The 7500-nt window shown below is 39.4% G+C and overlaps 1 protein-coding gene across 4 annotated transcripts in view; it reads right to left on the bottom strand.

Moving 5' to 3' along the window:
* Positions 1-7500, bottom strand: part of LOC136833678 (leucine-rich repeat and immunoglobulin-like domain-containing nogo receptor-interacting protein 1) — a 414041-nt gene that overhangs the window by 373380 nt on the left and 33161 nt on the right. Inside the window, exon 2 of one of the 4 annotated variants that reach the window (XM_067095882.1) lies at positions 615-1011. The exons of the other annotated variants lie outside the window; for them this stretch is intronic. The gene's annotated coding sequence lies outside the window, so the exon portion shown is untranslated. The remainder of the gene's footprint in view (positions 1-614; positions 1012-7500) is intronic. 4 annotated transcript variants of the gene reach the window in all.

Here is a 7500-nt window from a genome sequence, read left to right as displayed (position 1 = left end):
ACCCATTGTGTTCCGTGAATAAGCCTTTCTAAACGAAAATACAATAATGGAAATGTCCTTTAACAAAAAGACGGCTTCTTAAATATGAATGAACGAAAAATAAGTTATCCCCCCCCCAAAAAAAAACAGCAAAAATTACTTTGCTCAGACGATAAAGAAGCGGAGTTACTCCTTACGAAATGTGGCACAATGTCAAACTATAAAGCAGCCTTTGAATATCATACAACACTGCTAAATGTATTCAGAATATACAAGCATATTCATAAAAGAAAAGAGAAACATTTTACGCGCCTTTCCTGTTAAAGCAAATCTCTTTACGAAAGATTTCACTAGTCTGTCTTCATCCTTCCGTGCCTGAAGACGGGTTCCTATACGCAACATACAATCTCGACGTCTTAATACGAGTCTTACACGCACACACACTATAAATAAATACTCGAGGGAAAAACACAAATAAACAGAATCACGTGATTTCAGTATCCGAGGACTTCGAAATCAGTTCCTATCCTTCGATGCCACGAGAGCTCGACAGATGTGCAAGGCGCGTCTCCTGTTTATAAAAGTTTATGCTCTTGGAGGAGGAGGAGGAGGAAGAGTACCAGTGGCGTGCGTACCTTGCGAATGCCAACGGCACACTGGGTCACTGGCGGTAGGCGGTGGGCGGGGCTGAATAAATGCTGGGCGAGGCTTCCCCAGGAACTGGGCGGTTCTAACATGGTGCAGGGGACGGCCGAGAGGAAGTCCTACAGGACAGGGTGGCGGATGGGATTGAAGCAGCCAGGCTGGAAAGGGTTCCTGGACAGGGATGGGGGCGTGGTGAACGTAAATACCTGATTGATGGCGAAAGCAATACCAGCCAGCGCTGCTCAACATCAACCCATCAATTCTTTCGTACGACCACAGAGAGCATTGGAGCATCTTGCGAGTGATGGCAGTCACTGGCCACCAGAAAAACTTCAATTCCGACAGCATCCCAGAATCACGGCAGGAGATGCGCGGTAAGGCTGAAACCTGGTGACAAGAAGAGAGAGGTAAGGGGTGGAGTCTTCATTTAAAGTGGCAAGGGGTTGGAATCGAGTGCTCGTGATTTTCGGAGGGGGGGGAGGGGGAGGGGAGGCGACACAACTATTGGGAGCGGGGTTCTCTTTTCCCAAATGCATGAAAAAAATATACAGATTTTGCAAGCAGTACGGAAATTGATGCATGGCTTATTCTCAAATAACAATAATGAGAGAGAGAGAGAGAGAGAGAGAGAGAGAGAGAGAGAGAGAGAGAGAGAGAGAGAGAGAGAGAGAGAGAGATTATCAAATATTGTTAATTAAGCATTATGCACATCTCAGAATACATAGGCAAGCTTTTGCTTCATTCTACTGCCAGCCTAGGATTATATATATTTAGAATTGTAATTACAGGTAAACAGCCCCAAGCATAATTATATATCAAAAGTTTTTCCTCTACATTTCGTGGTTATTTTGCTATTTCCTCACAAACGCACCGCCCGAAGTTGGCACAGGTGAAGCTGACCGAGAATATCCGCTGAAGTTCATTCCCACCAAAATTATATTTTCCGAAATAATGAATTCCTTTAGACCTAGTCTAAAAAAGGATCTGCTGTCGAACCTGCGCCGAACGCCGCCCCATATATACCGCAGGACGAAGGAATCGTTTCCATGCAGATAATCCTGCATATGAAACAGACAGATATTCGTTTACATGACCGATCACTTTCGCATTCGTCATGAACGTCATTGGACGTGTTGCGTCCATTTCTGCTCAACAAGTCCGCCTTTGCATTTTTCAGTTCGACCGGTTCTTTTACTGCAACGGAGCCACCGTGGTGCACACCGAAATATACGTCAAGCGAGCGGTAGACAGCCACCGGTAGAAGCATCTAGACAAACACTCGAATACCGAGTGGTAGAAAGAATTTCTAGTCAATTCTAGATAACTGAAAACAATACTCATTCATGCTTGAAGTCCATTTCATACACTAAATATAGAAGAGAAGTATGTGTAGTACAAACACTGGAAAACAATCTGGAACACTAAAGATTCAAAACACTGAAGTGGAGATAAGCCGATGCTGAAACTGGAATATATAAAATCATTACACAAAAGATTATAAATAACTACCTCGCTCAATGAACTGAAACACTTTGCAGACTGTTTTAATCAAAGATACATTTCACCGAACCATTTTACAAAAAAATTAAACCCGATTTTAAATAAATTTAATTCACCTCTTCATTTTGTTTGTATGTCATAGCTATTAGGTATGGCCATAAATTAAATCATCAGCAAAACAACGTATAAAGTAAAATATTTATATAAACATCGATTATAAACTAATCCTGCCATTTATATATATATATATATATATATATATATATATATATATATATACTATATATATATATATATATATATATATATATATATATATATATATATATACATATATACTATATATATATATATATATATATATATAAAGATGCTGTATATGATACTCTGCACGCGCACACACACAAATATAAAGATGCACACACACACACACACACACACACACACACACACACACACACACACATATATATATATATATATATATATATATATATATATATATATATATATATATATATATGATACTCTAACAGAGGAATCTGATTAAAAGGTTGGCTGGCAGGTTCTAGCAAACGAATCTGGGGCTCGTTTCCCCTCTCATCTCATTACGCTCAAGTTTCTGCGACACACCGGAACGAGATTTCCTTTTCTAACACAATACTGCTTCCGGTCTTTGACATTCTGTGAGTTTAATAAAGCTGTAGACTATTACATGTCACTGTCTTTCTTGCTTCACCAAGGACCCCGACATTTTCGTTTTTTGCTTCTACCAGATGCCTGCCTATGCTTACCTTTTATCACAAGAGTGCACCGAATGACTCCAGAAAAGGCGTAATATGACGAACTACAGCATCGACATGAAATATTTTGCAGCCCAATATCCAAGAATCTTTGGTCTTCAAGAACAGTTAGTTATATGGCTCAAAATTACTTTCTCTCTATAAAGAATACTGACGTGTTTACAATGTAGTGGAAGAAAGAATGTTTCTGAATTCTGCATACACTATATACATACAACAGATGTGTGTGTGCGCGCATGTGTACGTTTTATCTGGTTACAATTCACGGATACCAGATAAAAAATACACTTACCATAAAAACTATAACCCGACCAGTGAATAATGGTCACACGGGCTTGCTAATACAGAACAAGGTGAATGAACTCTAAGGTGTCTTCAACCCGCATTTCATTAAGGCTACGTTCACACAGGGCGTTTTTGACCGCGCGGTGAGATACGCGCGGTTGTTCAATGTTAGCTTATGGAATCGTTCACACGTAACCGCGGTGTATCGCGGCGGTTTCCAATACGCCGCGGTCAAAAACGCCTCTTGTGAACGATTACAGCGTTAAACGAGCGGTGGCCGCCGCGGTTAAAAACGCCCTGTGTGAACCTACCCTCAGAGTCTTTGAGTAGCAATACTTCCGGTATGAAAAGATATCATATAAATATATATATATATATATATATATATATATATATATATATATATATATATATATATATATATATATATATATATATATATATATATATATATATATATATATATATATATATATAACAAAAACAATAACCCACAAATACAAATATCATTCAATATCCAGTTCACTATACCTTGGAAAATTACACCCCAGGGAAATTATAATTGATAAGTGCTTAGTCCCAGCAAGATTCGAACCGTTGCCTGGGATGGAAAAAGCGATAGACAGTAACTGACCACCCGGCTGATCGAAGTCACTCATTGTTATTTAACCGGAAAACGGTTCGAATCCTGCTGCGGATGAAGCGCTTATCAATTTTATATCTACGTATACACATATTATAAATAACGATATATCAAATATATATGTGTATGTATGTCTGTATATATATATATATATATATATATATATATATATATATATATATATATATATATATATATATAGACAGAGAGAGAGAGAGAGAGAGAGAGAGAGAGAGAGAGAGAGAGAGAGAGAGAGGTTAAGTGTTAAGTATAGCTTGGTTTAACTAGACCACTGAGCTGATTAACAGCTCTCCTAGGGCTGGCCCGAAGGATTAGATTTATTTTACGCGGCTAAGAACCAATTGGTTACCTAGCAACGAACCCTACAGCTTATTGTGGGATCCGAACCACATTATAACGAGAATTGAATTTCTATCACCAAAAATAAATTTCTCTAATTCTTCATTGGCCGGTCGGAGAATCGAACGCGGTCCCAGCAGAGTGCTACCCGAGAACGATACCAACCCGTCCAATGAGGAACTGAGAGAGACTATATTCTAATATATAGTAGAGCGCAACCAAAAACTGAGAAAAATAAGTAATCTCCAATGAAAATTTAACACAAATTACAAATTTCACAAGGTAGGTGCTTTTCCATGACTCTAGAGGAAGCCGTAAAATGTTGTAGCCACTTTGCATCAGCACTGCTGATACTGGGAGCTTTCACACCTCCAAACCTAAATCTGCAAAGCATGCCGGTCCCAAACTCCCTGTATCGGATCCCCAAGGGATAAAAGTGCTTCCTTTCACGAGGGTCATGGATGTCCATCGCAATTCATATTCAGAAATTCATGCCTCCTCCGACTACTAACTTACTAACTATTGCAAGTTCCCATGGATGGCTGTCAGGTTGGGGAGGCTGAAGACCTTCAGCTGAACTATGTATACTATCACTGCGGTCTCCTCCCTCCTGCCACGCACCAGCTTCTCCACGTTTAGCCGGAAAGTCCATGTGTTTCCACTTTTTAAATATGATTTTCAAGCGCAGTTTTTCTATGTTTTTTCTGTACTCTCCTATATATCAGAATGTTGTTCTCTTGTAAACTTATTGCAGTCCTGAAGAAAGACCACGGTCAACTTCACAGTAGCCTTGAAGATTTGGAAAGTACTGGAGATGCTGGAAGAATTCCCAGTAAGTTTTAGGTGCCACATAATCATTAACACTTTAATAAACTGAAGATCATATGTGTATATATATGTATGTATGTATGTATGTATGTATGTATGTATGTATGTATATATATATATATATATATATATATATATATATATATATATATATATATATATATATATATACATACATATATGACTCGAGGGCAACTTTGGATGCATTTCTATGGTGAATATACCCGTATGAAGCAAGAGTATGTATAGTGAAAGACGAAACTCTGTCGTCACTCAAAGTATGACGTGTTTGTGATGTCATGTACTTCCAATCATGCTTGAGAGAGAGAGAGAGAGAGAGAGAGAGAGAGAGAGAGAGAGAGAGAGAGAGAGAGAGAGAGAGAGAGAGAGACTTGCAGCAAAAACGCTGAGCAGACAGCGCGACTGATATGAGCCGCCTACTTAGAAAAAGACCCACAGACTTGAGTGGACTCTCGTAACCAAAGTTAACTTTGATTTTAGCAAGACCGAGGCTCAGAGAGTCGCTTCTTTTAGTGGAAAATTGTAAAACGTTAAGTGATAATATAGAACTGAAACTTCATTCTCATTCTTCATTTGCCATTACACTTTCTGAGTGAACTCTAGTTAGCAACTTTAGTGTTCCTGCAAGAAGTGAAGTGAATTCCAAGTACGACTCTTGAGCACCCGCACGCCACATGTCAACTACCTTAGCGTGTTAACTCTTAGACTATAACTATATATATATATATATATATATATATATATATATATATATATATATATATGTATGTATGTCTGTAATAATTTCTCACACTATTTCTTCGGTTTCTCTTGTAACGTAAGATAGACGCTCATTTTTGCATAAGTCACGAGAAACTGCTTGTTGGTACTTTTTCGTTCCCCTCTAATTTTGTTTATATTTTTAAATAGTTTTTATCCGCTTGCTTCTTTTCACGTTTCAACGAGCGGAGTATCGTCTTTTGTAATTGACATTCACGCCAATAAGCCGTAAATGGTTATATTGGCTTTGAAAAATATATCCATTCACGCCACCAGGTTCCTGTCTTCTATTCAGTTATTTATTATCATTTCACTCGAAAAAACGAAGCTATTTAAATTAAATAAGCAGCTTTTCTCGCAGCCCCTTACTGACTGTGGGGGATCTTTCGCTCAGGCGAAGGTTAATTGTCACGGTTCCACAAAGGGATGTTCAGCACCTCATATTGCTTTTGCACTCTGATAGTCGTATTTCGTCAGCACTGCCTTCTGGACAAGGCCATGATATACGTTCGCTTCTTCACTACTTCTGCATGTCCTGCTTTTGGTTGTGAGGGTCTGCCTTCTGCCCTCCTGTGCAGGCTTGTCTGTGGGTTTTGCTGTTGCCTACCTGTGAGCAAGGTTCAACCCTTGCATGTGAGTGCTTTACTGGATCCTCCGGGAATCGTCAGGAGGCCTTTTGAGCCCGAAGGGTGAGCACTTCCTTTTGCCCATATTTACTTTAACTTTGTTGCCGAGTGAAATTTCCTGTCGGAGCATTTGTACTTTACATTCAGTGCACATGGGAGCTCCCGTTGGAGCCTTCATGAAAAGGAAAGCATTTTCTCATTTGTAGACAGCTTTGGTGTAATTCATTGTACTGGAGGGATTATGGTTCAAGTATATTCAAAGGTGTTTTGGTATCCAATTTTGTAAATTATTTTTGCGCAAAGGAAGCAAATCAATTATTAGTGTTAAGGTTTACTTATTTGTGTCTCCGCCTATCGTGCACAAGTGAGTCAGGTGTTGTTTTCGTTCTTCCACTGTGACCTTTCTCTTTTACTTTTCGGTATAACAGTTAGGTAGGAGATTACGGAATGTGTGTGGGATAAAGGGGGCTACTGTTCTGAACTTTAGGAACTTAGCTTTAAGGCCTCTTCTGTATGAACCTATTACTGGATTTGGGAACTGCTTTCAGATTCGACCTATGCCTCTGTTGTGTGCCCTACCCATACCCCAAGACGCCTCGCCATTGGGGCCATGACTACGCCGTCAGACACGTCGCTGCAGCCAGAGGAAACACACTAAATGTGCCTCATCTTTTTCTTCACACTGGCTGGACTGCATTCGCCAGAGTATCCCGATCTAATTGCAAGAGCTCTGCAACAACAGGTTAAGGTACGTCTATGAATGCAACTCCCTGCCAGTTCTGTTCCTTCACGTGAATTTCTCTCCCTATTTTCCGAATTTCTAATTTTTCATTCTCCTAAACAAAGCCCCCTTTGTTCAAGCAAAACCTACCAACAAAGCAGCCCATGATTCGCCCCCAAGACTTGTCCTAAGCTCCAGTTAAAGTCAATTCAGTGATCAGAATTGGATTATTCCCACCATAGTGTTAACCAAGGGCTAATTAAATTCAATTGATTAATTCCTCCATGGTGCAGACTTAAAAGTTTCATACAAGAGAAACTCCTTGATTTG

This window comes from Macrobrachium rosenbergii, chromosome 4 (genome assembly GCF_040412425.1).
Source record: "Macrobrachium rosenbergii isolate ZJJX-2024 chromosome 4, ASM4041242v1, whole genome shotgun sequence".
NCBI classification, from domain to species: domain Eukaryota; kingdom Metazoa; phylum Arthropoda; class Malacostraca; order Decapoda; family Palaemonidae; genus Macrobrachium; species Macrobrachium rosenbergii.
This window is presented reverse-complemented; position numbering and strand designations above follow the sequence as displayed.